Below are 22,122 nucleotides of genomic sequence, written 5' to 3' on the forward strand. Positions count from 1 at the left end.
CAAAGGAGGGAAGCAAAAGACAAACTAGATGACATGAAGCTAGCCGGAGGCAATAATAACGTTGTGTTACATGCACACATTGTCAAGCATTCAGGATAAAGCTGGCAGTTTTAGCATCAGAAAATACTCAAAGTAAAAGAAAGACATCTTACAAAATATTTGTATTGCAATGCAAATAAAGGGCAATGTTGTGTAAGCTCTCTCTCTCTCTCTCTCTCTCTCTCTCTCTCTCTCTCTGTGTGTGTGTGTGTGTGTGTGTGTGTGTGTGTGTGTGTGTGTGTTTAATGTTAAAGTCAGTGGTTAGATTGGAAGCCATTATCAGATTTGGAAGAGTCCAGGAGTAAAAATATTAACCTAGCACAATCCACATTTGAAATGAAAACTGGTAAGCGAACTACATTCACAAAGAACACATTTCTGCCCCTGGTTTAATATTACATTTAAAATGGGCTCTGAGCAAGGGAAAGATTCTGAAGTAGAGAAGCAGCTACCAGAGCTCATGAAATAAAGTGTCCTTGAGGGGGACTGAGCTCTCTGTGTTCATATTGTGGCTTTTGAGCCTCAGGCCTGCAGAGCATTCTTAATGACTTAGGCAGTGGTAAATTTTTGTTCTTCATAGTTCTGAGAGGATGTAAACAACACTTCTGGTGACTCTACTGGTACAGGAACAGCAGGATCTAAATCGAGTTTAGAAACAGCAATATTAAGCTTCATGATAAATCACTGAAAGAGCCCTCTCCCCCCACAGAATGCTGAGCTAAGAGCTGCTGAAATCTTAGGACCAGCAAAGGCATTAGCTGCCCTACTTATCACAGACAGGTTTCAGAGGATCAAGTGCCATTGGAGATGTCATCATCCCCTGGAATGTTTAAAATCCTGTTAAAATGTTCTTAGTGTTTTTCACATTATTTTATCAACACTTCTGCCCACTTCTGTAAGTACCCAACTTGTCCCGTTCATATAATACTTACATACTTGGTTTGAAACTTCTTTTGAAGTGAAATTGACTCTTTTATTTTCCCTAGCACTTTACCATTTATTTTTCCCTACAGAGTCTCTCTCTGTAGCCCAGGCTAGCCTCAAACTTGTATTGATGTTTGTGCCTGATCTTATCATGAACTGGCATTGCTGGTGTGAGCCACCTTAGCAGACTTACATATGTATTTTTAAGACAATATGAAATTCCTACTGCATTTGTGCACAGCATACAGTACACAGCAATCCTATAAAGTCACATGGATGGATGCATATTAAACTATACATCTGACTCTAGTATTGGAACAAAGGGTGGCAAGTTGCCATCTTATTTTCCTAATAAAAGGTGAAAATCCTTTCAAGTAAGACAGCCTTTACACTTTATAGTGTCATTACGATTTAGTACAAGTCTAAGCTTATACATAGTAGTAACTATTTCATACTTAAATCTACAAATTCTACAGATGGTCTAGGACTACACCTCATTTACTTTGAATTGTATTGGAGATGAATATCCTTATAGAGAAAGCAGATGTGATATTATAAGTGAATGTATGTTGTTATTTCCACAGTAGTTTAATCTAAGGTCATCACATGACTCCATATATTGTTTCTATTTTCATGTCTTCTCAATTTGTACCTCCAGTTGGGATATTTCCCCTATGTTATGTCTTGAATATACAACTGCCTGCTCAGTATGTCCACTTGGTTATCTATAAAGTATCTCAAATTTAGTATGTTCAAAACTGGGATCCTGGGGCTGGAGAGATGGCTTAGCAGTTAAGGTGCTTGCCTACAAAGCCTAACAAGCCAGGCTCAATTCCCCAGGGCCCACATCAAGCTAGATGCACAAAGTGGTGCACATATCTGGAGTTTGTTTGCAGTGGCTAGAAGTACTCTCTCTCTCGCTCTCTCTCTTTTTCCTCTCTCCTTGAAAATAAATAAATAAAATAAAAGACCCTGTAATCTCTCTCTTCTTCTTTCACTGTCAAATAAATAAATTAAATTAAATATTTTAAAAAATAAAACTGTAAAACTAACTAAATAAATAAAACTCTGGGCTTCTGATCACCATCCTTTCTCTAGCCTGTTCTTTCAAACTCTTCTCTGACCCAGCTAATGATGGCCATTTTCTTCTGCCTGCTCTGGTCAATTAAGTTAAAGTTGTTCTGTGACTCCTGGTTTTTAGCTCTTATAGACTATCTATTAGAAAATTCCATCAGTGCCATTTTAGAAGTAAATGTAGAATGCCACAACATTTCTCCAATTCCTTGCCATTATATTGGAATAAATCATTTCCCACCTGGATTGTTGTGATTTTCTCCTCATTGGTCTACTGCTTTGATTATTGCTCCGATAGCACATTTTTCTCACTGTAGTCAGAGTGAACGTTTTAATATGTAAGTTACTCAGGTTTCTCTATTCTCAGAAGCAGTGATTGTGTCAATTTTTTCCTCAAAATAAAAGTTAAAAGACCGGGCTAGAGAGATAGCTTAGTGGCTAAGTACTTGCTTGTGAAGCCTAAGGACCCTGGTTTGAGGCTCCATTTCCCAGTACCCACGTTAGCCAGATGCACAAGGGGGCGCAAGTGTCTGGAATTCATCTGCAGTGGCTTGAGGCCCTGGTGTGCATATTCTCTCTCTCTCTCTCTCTCTCTGTCTCTGTCTCTATCTACCTATTTCTTTCTCTGTCTGTCACTCTCAAATAAATAAATAAAAATAAATCAAAAAATTAAAAAAAATGTTAAAAGACCTACAAGAGCTTATAGGGCCTCTCCTTACTCTAGCATCTCCAAACTCACCTCTTGTTTCCCCATATTTCATGAACTGTAGCTGTGTTAAAATTCTTTTCGTTTCTGAAATTAACATGCATGTTCCACTTTAGGAACTGTGTAACCTACCACTGAAAAAGCACTTGTTCTCCCTTCAGTCTTTCAAAGGACTTATTCCAATATGATACACTATATATTTGACTTATATTTTCATTATGTGCTTCACAAGGATAGACACTACTGGTTCTATTTCTTGCTATAGCCCACTGAATAAGCACAATAGGTGGTATATCATAGCCACTTCATCAGTATATATTGAATGAGTGAAATAAGTTAAATCATGCATATTCTTTTTTGAATATATTACTTGTTCATTAGCATTGTTTCCACAGCCAGTAAAAGCCTATTCAGAACCTATGTTAAGGGAACAATTTTAATCTCTTTTTTTCATTTTCAGTGGCATATTATTCAGAAGGAGGACTGTGCATGAACCGTAGGCATTGATTTTCCTATAAATTTACAAAGGGATATCTGTACCAATCAAAGAATTCCTGAGTTACATTCTTGTAGCCTGAGTAGTAGACTTCCACTAGAAAAGAAACAATTGTAAATTTCATTTAAATTGATTTCTACCAGAAAAATATGCAATTATTTTGTTCATTAGAGAATGATAGTTTCATAATTTGGACATGGTGAGCATATATTCTCAATAAAATATATGATAAATAATAGCATATCATTTTAATGTCTAATGATAGATTTTAGCGACTATGATTTATCATGTTATAATTATCTTTACCTTTATGCATAAAAACCTAGAAATCACCATATTGCTCAGTAAGTTTATTTGGAAAGAGAGAGAAAGAGATTTGCATACCTATTACTAACTATTTTCAATGTTCTAATAACAGCTATTTAAAGCTACAAATCAGTTATGAATGAGAAATATCATGTATCTGATATTTTTTTTTTTACTGTCCTTATAAGCAATTTTCCTTTAAAGCACAAAACTGCTAAAAGCTCCTTGATCCTTTCAAGAACATTGTGATTTTTTGTGTTAAAATTTGTGTCAGTTAACCCAGGTGGAGAAAACATTTTAAGTCTTGTTAGGTAAATACAGTTGAAAACAAATAAATCGGTGAACCTAGAGCTTTTCAAGAATAAAATAGCAATATTGTTCAATTACAATCTTTGAAACATCTGCATTGTTTTGGGATATAAAGAGTATAATAAAAGATCCATTTTCATTTATCCTTTTATTCACCACCAGTTTCTTCATCACTGATATATTGACTAATGCATCTTCCTTCTTCCCTGATCCCAACATAAATTTGACACATTTAATTTTTCAATTCATTAAATTTGTATATGTATTCAGGTTAATTTCTGACCATTCTACTTATTTTATAAAATTCTTATGCTAAAGGCTTGTTACTCTACATTTAATTAGGTCAGAGAACTTTTCTATCTCTAAAATTCTGTGATTCTGTATGAAATGAAAGGGAAACAGAGATTATTTTTCACAATGGTGGGTATATTCGAGGCCATGTTTGCATTACTAATTATTCCTTCGCATATTCCTTCCATATCTTCATCTCCTCAAACTTTTATTACATACTCCATTATACAACTAAGTATTAGAACTAAGATATTGCTTTTGAATCTCTGTGTCTTTGCAAATATGTATACACGGAAAATCAATTCTACTATTCTTTATTTTGGTCCTACATATTTTTTCTTTTTTAATTGTCCATATTGTTCTCTCAAAATGAAAACTTGTTCCTAATTTATCCACAACACAGACAGGTTGAACTTACTCATAGCAGCTGCTTATAAGTGGGAGCCTTCACCAATACATCTTACTGTACATCAGAAAAGAATTGAGGATACATAAAGCAATTCTTAAATTTAGGAAGCCTTCACAGAATCATAGAGAAGAAGGACAGTAACAAGGCAATAGCAAACAAATGGGGACTACTATTCTGTGGGTGTGTGTGAGGCAGTGGATGTGATGGTGTACCAGGGTCTTTTGCAGCTGAAAATGAATGACCATCTAACTTTACATGGAGCATTAAATCCTGGCTGGCAGGAATTGAACCTGGGCTGGAAGGCTTTGCAAGAAAGTACCTATTACCACTGAGCAATCTCATAGCCCCTTCATAAAGACTTTTACATTAATTTCGATTAATTGATTCAGGTTATGCAATCCTGACTGACTTTTCTTAACTTTCTTTTTTTTTCCTAAGAAAGCATTGGAACAGGGAACTACTTTGGGAGGATGTCTATGACAATTGTTTGATTCTCTACACAACAGAAGGAGAAGCCCCCTTCATAATTCTGTCATCTGTAAGTGTGATTGTACTCATTCTGGTTCACTTCTTCCCAACTATAAAACAATGCTTTTTAAATACTTTTATAATCCTCATTTTTAATGGTTGTGTAGAGTGCATTTGCACATGCATTACCCTACTGTCAGATATTTCTATTTTTCCCTCTTTATTTATGGGCTTTATAAGTGAAGCTGTATAAAGATGGTATGGACATCTTTAATATTTTTTAATTATTTCTTTAGGGTAGATTCCAAATACTTGAATTAATGAGCTCAAAGTTTTGAACATTTTTGCGCCTTTGGGGGCTTGTAAGAGCATATTCTGCTATTAGCAGTGTGTGTGAACAGTCTTTTCATTGTGTCTTTGCCAACTTTGAGTATTATTTTTAATGACTATTAAAAAAAGAAAATTAATGGCGCCATATTCCAGTTGGTATTTTCTTGATTATAAGTGAGGCTGAATATTTTTATGAGCATTTACTAGTTCTATTTCTTCTCTTGTAAACAAACTATTTATAGCTTTTGTATATTTATCTACTGGGAACTTTACTGAGGTTTTTTTTTTTTTTTAATTAAACTGTACTGGAGCCACACAACAAATAACATAACTCTCTCTATTTATTCTCTGATGCCATCTTTCACAGTGTATTGTTTGCCATCTTTATTTATATCCTTTCTTGTAAATATAATGAGGAAAATATGATCTCTAACGAGACATAAGTTGCTTGTGAAAAAAATAAGGCAAACTAGGTAAAACCAATAATACTTCCAAAATCAATTTGTTAGTATATAATTACAATGGGGCTTTTTGACTGAATTCATTTATTCACAAAATGAATTGTATTTTTGGCTGAATTCTACCATAAAAATTATCAATTTCTGTGTGATGGTGGCAAAATTGGCACAATAAAATCCAATAATTTAATTTTGTCATAGAAGTTGCTAGATCTTTTCATGCCAAATGCATTCACCATAATGTTTTAGTAAATAAAATATAAATAAATCAACATCTTTTAGGATACAGGCTGAGTTCTTTAAATATATTCTTATCCAGAAATGATGGCTTTTGAAGTAGACTGCTTTTTTTGCATGTAGATATTATACTGAGAAGGTGATATTCCAGAGTTGAGATGAAATTCCATTTACTGCTTTGCTTCCTATGTATTTGTTTAAATTAATTATTATATAAGCATTTCAAAATCTTACAGTGGATGGGTAAAAGGTTCTGCCTGGAAAATTATGTGTCCAAAACTGATTTGACTAATTTGTGAGAACAGCTGCAGTTGATATTCTCATGGTGGTTTGGCAGGCTGTGAAGGCCTTTATGAAAGAAAGAATTCAAGTTAATAAATTCTACAACTACACAGTCATGCTTTCACATCCCTTTCTGAACCTTTCTTATTTTTATTGCTGTTTTTTTTAAATTTCTTTTTTTAAAAGGTTCAATTTCATTGATAAACACTGATATGGATTACTTGAGATAAGTGGACAGAGGAAAGACTTAGTGACTAGAAAAGATGGTTGTGTCAATAGAGAACACACACAAAAAAACATTAAACCATTGTTTGAGAGACTGGGGGCTAAATGTAATGTAGTATGCTCCATTGTGACTAAAGGTATCTTTTTTTAATTAAAAAAATATATATTTTTTACTTATTTGAAGGCAGTAAGATAAATAGGGAAAAGAGAACCGATGAGATAAAGAGAGAGAATGGGAGAATGGGTGTGCCAGGACCTCAGGTACTGCAAATGCACTCCAGATGCATGTGCCACTTTGTGCATATGGCTCTATGTGGATACTGGGGAATTAAACCTGGGTCATTATGCTTTGCAGGAAAGTGACTTAACTGCTGAATGATTTCCCCAGCCCCTGCTAACCCTAACCTTGAACCTTCTTTGTATAACACACACACACACACACACACACACACACACACACACACACACACATACAAGCCCCTTAAGAATTTGAACAAAGTTACTATGGACTGATACTGTATTTATTATGACTTTGAAAGGTTACTGAGTATTTTGTATTATGCCATTAGTATAAACAATTCTCAGATTCTCATTGAGGAAGTGATCTTTTTCATAATTGTGTAAACACCTTATGTATTTCAATCATATCTTTTAGTATTTTGAAAATAATAATTCATCTTTGAGCTGCAGTGATGTCTCTCTTTATCACATTATCTCTTGGAATTTCAACAACTGGCTAAAGTAATTTCAAATAATCTTTCTCTTATTACTTTCTCAATATCCTTTGTGGTGGATTATGCATATTATCTAAATACTTAATAGGGGAACAAACTTCAAGAAAATTGAAGGTAACTCAATATATAAAAGCTTTCTTTACTTTTTGGAGAAGAACAATAGCTACTTATTTCCACAAGTAAGTAATCTTACTCAATTCATTTTTCTTACAATGAAATCCATTGGGATCTTGCAAATTTCACAGTAATTTTAGCATTAACATACTTATCTAAAATGTTCCATTAGATTTAATATAGTATCTTCAAAAGTAATAGGCTTTAAATATGTTTATCTAACGAGAGGTATCACTTCCTTCCATAGTTTACAAATAGTACATATTAATCAAAGCTCTAGTGCTATCAGTCTTCAGCATTGGTTTTGTGAAAATGCCATGCTATCAGTAACCTTCTCAAATTTCATGTGCAACAAGTAGAAGCTGTTGGGCCTTAAAAGGCCTGGGTGTGAGGCCTAGTGGAAGTTCCTGAGCCTAGCTCAAGTTTGGTGATCTGCCTCGGACTCAGCAAGACGCCTAATGGCTTCTGGCCTGCTACTTCCGCACAGGAGTTGGAATTATCATTTCAATAGTCACAGTTTACTATTGGCCCTTACCTTTCCCCCCATCCTAGAATCCCGCCTTCATTCCCAACATTATATAGGCAACTGCTGGTAACAGTAAAGCGAGCTTGGCTTTGACAAGACTCCCAACTCAGTGTGGTTTTTCTTGTGACTAGGAGAGGTTCTGAGTCGTCCCACGCTCATCCTTCTCCTCAACCCCCTGGGAGGAACCAGTGGACCTGGTCCTTCCTCAGCACTACCTACCCGCCGGGGTGGAGCCTGGCAGAAGCAGCAGTATTTTCACTGCTTGCTACTGGAATCTTATTTTCAATTATGCTGTGGTTTAAACTGAAAAGGACATAATAAAATTAACATAATATGTGCTACAAGAGCAGAGTTTTAGTGACTTAATTCCAGAAGTGGATATAAGGGTTATAATGATCACTGGGATTTTTACCAATTAGTTGAATGCTTTGGGAAAATTACAACTAAGTCAAAGGTCATAAAACAAAGTCAAAGATAAATTCTTTAAAAAGAATCCTAAAATGTAGGTTCTAGACCAAGCTTTATGATCAAGTAACATGCTTCCATTTTATATCTACATTGTACTGTTAATACCAAAAGGCATTAATGCCATGAACCTCATATAACAGTCATGAATAGCATACTATGGTGGTTTGAATGTAAAATGCCCACTGTTCACTCAATAGCCTTAGGTGTTTGTGATTAGGCCTCATGTTTGATCTCCAGCTACTGGAGCCTTTGGGAGGAGGATCCTCTTGCTGGAGGAGCTGTATGACTGGGGGTGGCCTTTGGATTACATAGTCCAGCCCCCTTGCCAGTACTAGTAGCTCGCTCTCTACATCCTCTCTGTTGAAATAACAAGACATGACACCAGCTGTCTGTTCTTGCCCTGCTTTCCCTGCTATGATGAAGTTTCCCCTTGAACCTGCAGGCAGAAATAAACCCTTTTCTTTCACAAGCTGTTTGTGGTCAGGTGCTTTGACCCAGCAGTGATAAGGTAACTGCTATGTATATGAAAATAATCAGATATAAAGTTTCTAAAAGAACTACTAGGAAAAGGCTTATAACAGATTCACATTGTCAGCTTTCTTAAATATTATTATTGATATTAATAGCATGAAATCCCATAATTAACTAATAGAATTCTTATTTTATCTTAAGTAAAAAGAACTAAGCAACAGTTTAAGACTTTGGTTAGTCACTTTACACACATGATCACTTTTAAACCTCAGTTCGTGAGATAGCTGCTTCTATTGTCCTGATGGAGTAAGAGAATTACAGAGGTTAAATAATTTTTTTTTAATATTTCTTTATTTATTTGAGAAAGAGAGAGAAAGAGGCAGATAGAAAGAGAGAAAATATCCATGTCAGGGCCTCCAACCACTGCTAAGGAGCTCCAGATGCATGTGCCACCTTGTACATCTGGAGTTATTTGGTACTAGAAAATTGAATCTGGTTCTTAGGCTTTGTAGGCAACTTACTTAACTGCTGAGCCATATCTCCAGCCTTTAAAATCATTTTTCAATGATCATACAGTTAGTGAAGATAGAAATCAGATCCAATGTGTCCAGTCCAGATTATGCTTCATCTCTCGTAGTCACTGACTTTCTGAAGATTTAAAGGGAGTTACTGGAACCAGAATGCCAGATTTTCTGTGGCAGGTTAGAGAATGGCCAAGTTGCTTATGGAAAGTGTTGAGGCAGAGAGGTCTTGCATATGGAACAAAGAGAATAAACTTCCTAGAGAAGAAGGGTATAAAAATGCCCACAAAAAAGTTAATGTAAAACTAATTCATAGATACTTAGGGTGTTGTGATTATTATCAGAAAGACCAAAAAAAAAAGTTCATGGTTATTCTCCAAAATGAGCATCAATTCGTCTCCAACACAACTTCTTGTACTTACCACATTCTATACTTAAGACTTGTTACCCACATAAAGGAGACCTAGAATTGACTTGTGTTGCAGTCTGGTTCGCATTGCTGGTGGAAATCACCCAACCAAGAGTAGCTTCTGGGAAAAAGAGGTTTATTTTGGCTTACAGGCTTGAGGGGAAGCTTCACGATGGCAGGGGGAAACGATGGCATGAGCAGAGGGTGGACATCACCCCCTGGCCAACATAAGATGGAACACAGCAACAGGAGGGTGTGCCAAACACTGGCATGGGGAAACTGGCTATAAAGCCCATAAGCCCGCCCCCAACAATACACTCCCTCCAGGAGGCATTAATTCCCAAATCTCCATCAGCTGGGAACCTAGCATTCAGAATACCTAAGTTTATGGGGGACACCTGAATCAAACCACCACAACTTGGAGTTGTTGGGTCAATATATCTTCAGTCTGATGCACATCTATCCACAATGTCAAGTTATAAGCAAAAATAATAAATAAATAAGAAAATTTTAGCCTTTCTCACCTATACCCTCCCTATCAACAAATACCCAATAAGAATGTAGAAGGAACGGCAATGTTTGCCTGAAGATATTTGGAAATAGTTTATATTGACTAGGTAGTTGTTTTTACTGTGAAAGGATCATATTTATTTATTTGTATATGGTACAGTTTTGGTTAAAAATTGTACACTTTAGATCATATATAATAATCTAAACTTCAATTTCTTCCCCCAAAGTTATTGATACTACTTTTTGCATGTTCTTTTAACTTGTAAACTGGCTTGCAATTAAATTGCCAAATATATCAGCTCATATTATGTGGCTGATATCTCTGTTCAATTTTCTGTAAAAGTCTTATAAGCTGGGTTTCCTAACCATCATCCCATAGCTTTGGGATTTGTCAATGATTCCAGGGTTGCATTGAATCAACTTGAGTAAGGGTAAGGGTACAGTCTTCTAACAATGGAGCTTCGTGGGGGAAGGAAGCTCATTCAAGATCCATGCTAGCTTCATATTTTTTCTGTCTCTAATTTTCTGCTGGACCATTTCAGATCTTAACTGTGTATGGTTCCAGTATTGCCAGTCATAATGTCCTTGCTTTTTGTAACTGCAAATGACAAACTCAAGTTAGCCAAACTGTCAGCACTCCCCATCAGCCTAACTCTGAGTTTGCATTTAACTATTTGTAACAATATCATTGGATATGGGTACCATACATCAAATGATCCATCTTCAATTGTGGAAATGCAACTGCAATTCTTAGCACTTGTCCTACTATGAGAGAGCCTTGTCAGTGACCTATCTGGGATTTGAAAATGGTGATGATGGGCAGCAGCCCTGAGTAAAAATAATATAAATCTGGTCTGGAGAGATCGATTAGTGGTTACGGTGCTTGCCTGCAAAGCCAAAGGACCCAGGTTTGATTTCTAGAACAAGTTGGCACATGCATCTGGAGTTTGTTAGCAGCAATTTGAAGCTATAGGGCACCATTTTCTCTTCCCACCTCACTCTGTCTTCCATTTTTCTCTCAAATAAAAAATAAACAACATATATTTTAAAGGTTTTATAAAATAACACAAATTCCCCTTTTATGATACAAAGACGTATACTTTATTCAAGCATAAGTAATTCACTGTTCCTGAAGGTCTTTGATCAATTTCCAAAGTCTGATTTAAAATGCTCTTTTAGTCATTTTTTTTTTGTTTGTTTGTTTTACTCTTCTAGTTAGTTTTGGGTAAGTGAATTTGTAGAACATCTTAATAGATCAGATTAAGAAGCACAGATGGCTAACTTTCTTTCCACTGTCATGGTTTTCTATAAATGCTACAGAATAGAGATATATTTTTCACAAAGTAGACTTAAACCTGACCTGCCATGGTCAGGGAATTTTGTGGAAGAGGGGGCAGAAAGATTGTAAGAGCCACAGGTTGAGACATCATGCCCAGAGGTAGTCCCTCCTTCTAAAAATAACTGACGGTTGCTCCCACAATGCATAAATCACAACCCCATAGGGAATAACTGAAACCCCACTGAGGAGTGTGCCCAATGGAATGGGGCCAGGGATGAGGGAAAAGAGGATACAAAAGCATGATGTAGCCATATGAAACATGTTGATAATAATAATAAAAAGACATTAAAATAAATGGTTTCAAAATTGCAAAACTTTTAATCAATAATTGTGTAGTTTGATATAACATTTATGAAATGTTGGATTAACTAAAACATATAATTAAGATTATTTCAAATTAATTTGAATGTTGTTACTATGATTCCTGGAAATTTTATAATTTCAGTGGTCCCATATTGGATTTCTACAAGGGAGCACAAGAATGGATAACTAAGATGTGGTATATCTACACAATGGAATTCTACACAGCAGTAAGAAAAAATGACACAAAGAAACTTGAGGAAAAATGGTTGAACCTGGAACAGATCATTCTCGGTAAACTTACCCAATCATACACACAAAAATATCGCCACATAGTCTCAATCATCTACAGCACCTAACCTGAATCTACCCAGATACTTTACATACGCAGCAAGCATCTCATGGACTAGACACTAGGATGGATGGGGAGGGTGGGGAGGGCATCGAAGGGGTGGGCAACACTAATCTAGACCCAAATGGTAATGGTACCATATAATTCTACTTCCTAAAAGGCAGTCCAAATGGCTGAACCTTTACCAGGCCATTACAGGAAACACCTGAACCACAAGACACTGGAGAGGTTATGATCAAGTCTAACCTAAATCTTCTACATCTTCCCTCCCTCCCTCTCCTCTCTCTCTCATCTCTGTAACTCTTGTATATTAGTTATCTTTTTCCTCATTTTCATAGCGGGCATTGACCTGTAGCTCCCAGTACCAGCATGGGGCTATCATCCACAATGAGCTTTTGATCAGAGAAAACTACAAGGTTTCCTAAAAGAATAACAGATTTCTGTCAGAGTACTTGATGACCCACCAAAGGTTAGAGGTAAGACCCTATCGCTGAAGATACCATATGCAGCTGACATGTAAAATGGAAAGGCATGGCTGGAAGCCAGGAGAGAGTCAGTCCCCAGACAGTCAGCGTGTCTAGTGCCAGAAGGTGCTACTTGGGCGACTGGAGGAAATGACCAGTATCTGTTCAAGCAACTCATGGTCGAACCTACTTAGCAGCAAATAACCTGTTGTGATTCCCACACAAGTGCAATAGTGGCACACAGCCTTGGGGGGGGGGCAACTGCTCTTGATTTGTCTAACCGATCCCCTCAGTGGTATGGGACCCATAGCTGGAGCTGGGAAACAAGTCAGAATCATATCCAAACATAAGCCCACTCTCCATTATCAAGATATCATCAATCATGGGCTACAAGAGGGCCTACACCTACTAAACTCTCTATAAAAAAGTAAGGGTTATCTCATTTGTCCTGGTTCTAACTTACTCTCCGTTGGAGAATCTGCTTCTCTTTTCCAGATAGATGCAGATCCTAAGGAGAGAGCCACCCCATTTACCTCAAAAGGGCCCCAGCTGAAACTAAGGAAAACTGGCAAAACAAGCAAGGGTGCTGTTTTCCTGATGAACCAGATACCAGCACAAGGGGGAAGGAGACCAACACAGAGAAAAATCAACTCCTACCAAATCAGAGAGCCAGAACCTCAGAGGCCCCCAACACCTCATCATTGAAGCAGACCAAAAATGAACCCAACAAGGCTCAGGGAGATTTTGCAGAAGAGGGGGTGGAAAGAATGTCAGAGCCACATGTTGGGTCATGATATGCAGAGACATTTGTGGTACCAAAAACTGTGGGCTAACCCCACAATGTACGACCCATATACCTTTACGAGGAGGGGCCAATAGGGAGGGGGTACGCCACGGATGAGCCTAATAATGGTACCAAGCTGCCTGTATTTGCTGAATACAAAGTAATAATAAAAAACAATATTGTTTACATTAGCACCACCAAAAAAAAAATAAATAAAGAGGAAGAGAAAACATAGAGGTATAAAGAAAATATCAATTGATTATGTGTGAAATTTTTTAGATTCTAATTTGAGCAAAGAATTTTTAAAGTGCAATATTATATGATAGGGTGAAAAGTTTGGAAATGCACCAAGCATCTGATTCTATTTAAATCTATTACTCACTTTTTAAAATTATTTATTTATTTGAGGACAAGAGATAGAAATGTGTAGATTGAGAAAATGGGTGCATAAGGCCTCCCAGCCACTGCAGACAAACTCCAGATGATGGGCCACCTTGTGCAGCTGGTTTATGAGGATAATGGGGGATCAAACATGGGTCCTTAAGCTTCGCAGGCAAGTGCCTTAACTGGTAAGCCATCTCTATAATCCTGGTGTTTCACTTTTAAGGTATACTATGGCATGGTAGTTACGATAGTAAAGAACTTTTATAGCTTGACAGCATAACTAAAGTTTTACAGAAGAAATTACATGATCTCTTGGACTTCTAAAGTTATAGAGAAAAGGGAAGGAACTTGGTGTCATGGAGATTGAGCAAGATTATACATGTCTAACATACAAATGAGGTTCTATAAAGCCTATGGGTTAGGGCATTTAATCATATTTTCCTTTTGCATGCATTTTAAAGGTTTAGACGATGAAAGATCAAAATCGTTTGAGTGTTTTAATGGTGTGGTAAAGTATACAATCTTAAATATAAGATCAATAAAGCATAAATTAATCATTAAATTATTTAATTCTTATTGCATGGAAATAGGCATAACTTTATATGAAACTTTCCATGGCAGTTTCTATCAATTTGTCACTAGAAAAAAAATGTTATTAATATACACACAGAGAGTTGTCTCTGAGCCTTTGAAAAAAATACAAGAATGAACTAAAACCCAATGGTGACAGTTATGTGTTTTGCGATTATGAAATTTTAATTGTTTAGCTTACATTTTCCCACATTATCTATATTAAGGATTATTTCCTTTTTATCTCACATAAAGGAATTATAAATTTTAGGTGGAAAATTTGAAAGTTTTACTTTCCTTTCTGGTCTTCCTATCCATGGTCATATCAATATATAAATATTTAAGAAGTGTATATTAACAATAGCACCCAATGTACAACACATTATAGACTTTTAAAAACTATTAACTTTCACAAATAGTATTATAATTTATATGTATGACACCTCTTTGGCATAGAAGTTTTGGAGGACATTATAATTCCCACTTTCAGATGAAGACACAGAGGTTCAGATATTTCTCATACTTGACATAGCAGGATAGTAGGAGAACTTGCAAAAGAAAGCAGGTTTCATCACCTCTCATCTGGTGCTATTTTCAATAAATTTTGTCTCTTATGAAGAGTATCAAACTTGACACAGTAGTCATTTATCAAAGAAGCAACTTAAACTCAATTGAATTCAAGTTACTTACATCAATTAATTGTGCTATCCATTTTATTTACTTAATTGTACCTGAGAGCCATGTGCAGAAAAGATGCACTCAGATGAAATAACAAGGAGGAAGCATTAGAATTCTGTGACATATGGCATGCTTGCTGGTGAAATCAAAGGTATGTTTCATGCCAGCTTTTTTGTCTGCAAAGTGTCTTTCATTTCACTGAGAGGTATACCCCATGCCAAGAAAAGCACAAGCTCATAGCCTTGTCTTTTGAAAGCTAAACCCATGAGAGTATAGAATGGGCATGACTTGATGGAATACTGAATGTAATATGTTCGACCAATTTGTGGGTACAAACTCTCCAGATGATCTTCTCTACAGAAGGGCTGTAGACTGTCATCTGTATTTCCTACCAGTCTGGGGAAATAGAAATGAGCCTCAGCTTTACCCCTGGCTAGAGAATATAATTTTAAAATCCTAGACAATGAAAATAACTCTGAGAAAATAAAATAAAAGCTAAAAGAGTGACACACTCAAGCATTTAAGAAGTAGGGGGCAAAAGCAAATTTTTCTCCTTATCAAAGTAACATCTTTGCATTTTTTTCCCTAAGTGGTTGAAAAATATTTAAATGAACCTGAGATTAAGCAAAAGAATCTCTTCTTTTTTCAGTCAATCTACCTCTTGTGGACCAGGGAAGGAGCTTGTTGGGAGCAGGACACCAGGATGCCTTAGAAGAATCCATCTCTGTAGATTTTTGAAAATGTACATTAAAAATGATACTAGAAAAAAACTTTTTGTACCATATCAAGATCATCTCTCAGGAAATTACCATCTTTAACCAAGGACTCATATTTAAGGAGGTAGTTGAACTATTTGAGGCAGGGATTTTACTTCAGATGTCTTGTCCTCCAACTGTTATGGTCAATCTTTCACTTAGTAAGTTTTGCCTTAGATGCCAAAACTGCTTACAGAGAAGTTGGTCTGTATGAAGTAAGACAGACCACAAAGTTCAGTCTAACCTCAGAGCTCTACTTCAACAAAGGGAGCAAAATGATTCCATAACATATTTAATAAAGAAGATGCAATTATAGTTAATAGGAGCGTTGCAGTCAGGCTCACATTGCTGGAAGAAATCACCTGACCAAGAGCAGCTTTAGGGTAGAAGGCTTTATTTTGGCTTACAGGCTCAAGGAGAAGCTCCATGATGGCAGGGGAAATGATGGCATGAGAAAAGGGTAGACATCACCCTGTGACCCACATAAGATGGACAACAGGAACAGGAGAGGGTGTCAAACACTGGCATGGGGACTATAATACCCATAAACCCACCCCCAACAATACACCACATCCAGGAGGCATTAACTCCCAAATCTCCATCAGCTGGGAACCTAGCATTCAGAACACCTAAGTTTAAGGGGGCACCTGAATCAAACCTCCACAAGGAGAAAGACTTTGGATAAGAAAGAGAACTAGAGTCTACTTATATCTCCACTTACACCCTTAAATTCATGTTTCCTCATTTATAAAACTAGAACAATATCTCCGTCACAATGTTGATGAGACAATTGACATGAACATAAGTCATACATTTTTATAGCAAAGAGAAAGTATACATTCCACAAAGGAATTAACAATGGCTATTCACACTGGTAGATTATTGGGTAAATCGATAGATAATGTCACTAGGAAACTATTAGCCTATGTCAGTCATGTAGCTCAGGAGTCCATGTGACCAGGTAGGTATCTGGGGGAAAACAACTTGGGAAAATAAAAAGAAAGGAAAGTTCAGGGAGCACCTGCCATGTGGAGAGCTGGAAAGGATAAAGAACCCATGCAGAGAATCACGGTTATGGGGACCATTCCCAGCTGGGCCTGGGCCTCGGCCAAACCAGGCCAGGCCCAGCCAAGGTAAAAACACACACAGCTGGAAGCTCCCAAGTGACCAGAGAGCTTGCTCTCCCCTTGCAAAGGTATTTATAACCTTAGGGTGGTGGGCTGTCTTTTGGCCCAGGTTAACCAGAGGGCCAGCTGGTTGTTTAAGGCTAGGAGCTGTCTCAGGAAGAGATTAGCTCTGGCACCCAGGGGCTAACCTTGACCAACTACGAAGTTTAAATCCTATGAAAGGCTTCCCTCCTAGGAAGGGGGTCCTGACTGTGAAAAAAAAAAAAAAACAGTTCTAGGGAGCTAGTCAAAAGATAAGAAATCAGATCATCTTGGATTTCTGGCAAGTGCAAACTTTCTTGCCCTTTTTACCTTCAGGGGTCCAGTCACTCCAACTTTATCCTCTTAGTTCCTCCTCACATGAAAAAAACACTCTTCTATTAAAGGAAAAATGGTAATAATGTCAGATCATTAACTATTTCCTGCTGAGTGGGACACAGATTTGTGGCAGTTAGAGTCTCTCCCAGAGATGGGAACTACTCTAAAGGACATCAAAAGTTTATTGATTAAGTGCAGGAAGATAGAGAAGTGAGCACATAGCAATCTAGTCGTCTTCAGGGTTGTTCTTCTTATAGACTTCTAGGCCTTGGGGAGCATTTGAGGAAATTCAAGTAGATAGAGTTGGATACAATCTGAGCATGAGCTGGATGAGATTTTCTTCCAGAACTGTTCATCGAATGGGACAGTAACATTTGACATTTTTATTTCCTTTTAAAACAAAGCTTTCAAATATATTTTTTTAATTTTTTGATATTTTTATTAATTTATTTTTATCAGTTTTGTATTCAGCAAATACAGGCAGTTTGGTACCATTATTAGGCTCATCTGTGGCCTACTCCATCCCCATTGGCCCCTCCTTGTTGAGGTATATGGGTCGTGCATAAAGGAAAAACAAAAAAAATATTATTTTTTGTTATTTCAAGGTAGGGTCTTGCTTCTAGTCCAGGCTGACCTGGAATTTACTATGTAGTCTCAGGGTGGCCTTGAACTCATGGCTATCCTCCTACCTCTGCCTCACAAGTGCTGGGGTTAAAGGTATGTGCCACTATACTCAGAAAACAAACAAACAATAAACTAGTGTTTAAAATAATCCACATGTAGTTCCTAGTCTAATGTGGTACAGTGGATAAGCACTTCAAAATTGTTGGCTGTCATTGTTATCATTAACATCAGTATTATTTTTGTCAGTAGGAACACAGATTTAAGTGTAAGTACACAAATCACATAATCAAGTACAAAATATCTTGTGCACTCTTCAAAATGTGCACATTTCATGAATCCTGGAAAAGGGAAATGGATGCAGAGAGTAGTATGAAGATTTGGAGTAGATACATATACTTACACCAAGAAAGGGAAAGAATATTCAACAATGAAAATTAAATATAACCTGGAATCTTCCTCCCAGATGACTAGCTGTCAAAGTGTTGGAAGGTGCTATTCAGACTGCTGAGGGAGAAAAGTCAATGGTTTAAACTAGTAGTAAATACTGTGAGCTACACAACACATCAGTTGGCAAGATGTACCCACTGGTGTGATAGTGGCATGACTTTTATGAAGATAACCTACTGCTATCTGATTAGAGTTGAAACCCACTTTATAAGAAGGAATTTATACCTGGTACTGAAAACCTATCCAAAATGCTATGACTTAAAAAGTCATAGGGCCTTGGAGGGAAACTACTCCTGTTGTTTGGCTAAATGGCTCTGTTTCACCCATAAATTGTTCTCTATTTTTTATGCTGATAGATTAGATTGGTACTTCTTTTACTGTTGGTCACAGAAGCTTCTTTTTTTCTTTCTTTCTTTCTTTCTTTCTTTCTTTCTTTCTTTCTTTCTTTCTTTCTTTCTTTCTTTCTTTCTTTCTTTGTTTCTTTCTTTCCAGTTCGAGGTGACTTGTAGGAATACTCAAAATTCATTAACAGCACCGAGAATCCAGGCACGGTGGCACATACCTTTAATTTCAGCACTTACAAAGCAGAGGCAGGAGGATTATAGTGAGTTTGAGGCCAACCTGAGACTGTATATTGAATTCTAGGTCAGCCTGAGCTAGAGTGAGACCCCACCTTGAAAAACCAAGAAAGAAAAAGAACTGAGATAAGTGATAAGTGACTATTGAGTGCTCAAAATTAAATGAGACAACTCTAACACACTCTCCAAGGCACAGGTAATATTATGGAAGAAAGAGCACAAAGAAGGTAAGAGCCAGAGGATGGGGAGAAGTGAAACATTGTCTTCTAGATATAACTCAGCCATTGCACCCATGACCTCACAGAATCTGTTGTTACCTCCCAGAGAGCTGCACAAGATTGGGACCATCAATATTCCATCATAGAATACATAGGGGGTCACGGGGTCCCTAACCTCCCTGAAAATTATTGGCTGTTAAATGAGAGAGAGACATTTTCTACAGTGGTGTACTTGCCTGTTATCCAGTAAGAACCCTCTACTGATGCTCACACAAACAATCCAACCATATTTAAATTCAATAGTTTACAAAAAGAACATTCAAGTAGAAGTAGGACTAGTCAGGAAGTTTAAAGGAATCAGCAAGAGGGGAAGAAGTACAATAGAATGTAATAAAGCATTGTTATGACCAAAATATACTATGTAAATGTAATGTAATAATTTAGTTGTCAATATAAAATAAATTAAATAGTAATATCCTTTAGTAATAATCTATCAATTCTCAAAGATAATAAGTAAATCTTTTCTGAACGTAATACTTTCTTTTTAAAATTTTTTTGTTCATTTTTATTTATTTATTTGAGAGTGACAGAGAGAAATAGGCAGATAGAGAGATAGAGAGAGAATGGGTGCGCCAGGGCCTCCAGCCACTGCAATCGAACTCCAGACGCATGCACCCCCTTGTGCATCTGGCTAACGTGGGTCCTGGGGAATTGAGCCTTGAACCGGGTTCCTTAGGTTTCACAGGCAAGCACTTAGCTACTAAGCCATCTCTCCAGCTCAATATTTTCTATTTCATTCTCAAACATGCATGGACACACATATGTACACACACACACACACACACACACACACACACAGCCTCTCACTTCTTCAGAATCCCAGTAGCTTTCTACTAATCCCAAACTGAACAATAGATTCATTACCTTCATCCCTAATTCACATCTGTTCTTCTCTTTCATCAATGGTTACTTGATCTGTACAGTTTTCCATTTCACTTCAGTTTTCCAGATGTCTACCTGTCAACAACTTCGTCAAAGTGATTTATGACTAAATGGAACTATATGTATTATCTTTCCCAGATAAAAGTTAAATTTTAGAGAGGACTTTCTGAAGTTCAGTACCTTTGACTAAAAGTGTTTACTTTTGGTTTGAAATTTCCAGCTTCATGGTAGAGCATTAAGTAAGATATCTTGTGAATAGAAAATGCTTCTCTGGGCTGGAGAGATGGCTTAGCAGTAAAAGTGCCTGCCAGCAAAGCCAAAAGAGTCAGGTTTAATTCCCAAGGACCCACATGAATCTAGATGTACAGGGTGACACATGCATCTGGAGTTCATTTACAATGGCTGGAGGCCCTGGCATGCCCATGCTGTCTCTTTTTATCTGCCTGTTTCTCCCTCTAAATAAATAAGTAAAATATTTTTAAACAGAAAATGCTTCTTTTTGTCTTCTTAAAAATCAAATACATATAGCAACAACTGGGTTTACAGAGTTGAGTTCTTACCAGGCCTGATTTTTTGACCCTTATGGCAGAGAAAGGATTGACCTAAATCCTTCTGGAAAGTCTCCTGTGGATTTAATATTAAGTGATGAGAATTAAATCCATACCGAGATAGCAGCTAACAATGACATTTTTTCTCTATCACAGCTTCAAAGAGAATTATTGTTATATTATTAGTACATTGAACATATGAATTAAGGCTGCCAAACAGGTTAAGAACTTGAAATGTCCTATGAATTATATTATTAATGTCCTCAAATAAAATTCCTCTAATAGGATTCAGTGATAAAAAGCTAAGGCTCTTTTCCCCTTTGCCAATGATATGGGAATCCATGAAAAGATCTAGCCTTCATGTTACTGAAAAGGAATTAATAGCTCTAAAATTTTCTTTTATTCACAGAGAATTAGTGTTTATTTCAAATATCAAAGGTTAAAGATGCTCATAGTAACTGGCTCTTACCCTTTCTTCTTCAACAAAACATTTGAATTATAGTCAACACTCTGTGATCTGGTATTTTCATCAAAAAATCTCTATTGATGGGGAGCTCAACCAGTACCACAATAAATATTTCTAATGGTGACCTCAAAGAACAGCATAAAGTGGAAGTGACTGCTCAAGTCTCAAAGAAAAACTAGATTCCATTCATTGTAGTTTTATATTTAAATATAGTTTACTAATTCTTCTTTCCATGGAAATAATACAAAGCATATAATTAAGTGGGGCACCTGATTCATCAATCACACTGAATGAAAATACTACCATCAAGGCTTAGATCTTTGAGTCACATTCTATGCTGATTACAGTTTTCTTTGATTCAGTGTTACCTTAAAGAATTTACTCATGGACAAGTGTTAGTAATACATAAGTGACATCCAGTATGCTTAGTGATAAGTAGTCATTCATATTTCTAAGGCATTTTGACATCAGAATATACATAGGTTGACAAATGTGGCAGGAACTATAATCATTTATAAACTACATTTCACAGAAAATGAACTGGGTGTGGACTATTGTTTTTTAATCTTGTCAGTGTTTCTTACAATGTATACATTGGGTTGCCAGTGATGTTTGACTGAAAGACTATTATATGCATTAGTTAGTTGCATTTAATTTTATGGCAATATAATATTCATATTTAATGTTCAGTTTAAGGGCAAATATAAATAAAAGCAAAATAGACTTGATCTCTATATATCACAATTAATGTTTATAAATAGTCACTGGGCCACAATATAATGAGGTTAATAATTCAGTATCCCTGACATTTCTACACAGCATTACAACTAAAACACTATTTAAAATATTTAAATCATTAAGATTATTAAATGTGCCATGTCA

The 22,122-nt window shown here is 36.5% G+C and overlaps 1 protein-coding gene across 2 annotated transcripts in view; it reads right to left on the minus strand.

The window, feature by feature from the left end:
• The window catches only part of Tenm1 (teneurin transmembrane protein 1), an 850,812-nt gene that overhangs the window by 606,763 nt on the left and 221,927 nt on the right, over positions 1–22,122 (minus strand). The window lies entirely within an intron of this gene.

This window comes from Jaculus jaculus, chromosome X, assembly GCF_020740685.1.
Source record: "Jaculus jaculus isolate mJacJac1 chromosome X, mJacJac1.mat.Y.cur, whole genome shotgun sequence".
Lineage (NCBI taxonomy): Eukaryota > Metazoa > Chordata > Mammalia > Rodentia > Dipodidae > Jaculus > Jaculus jaculus.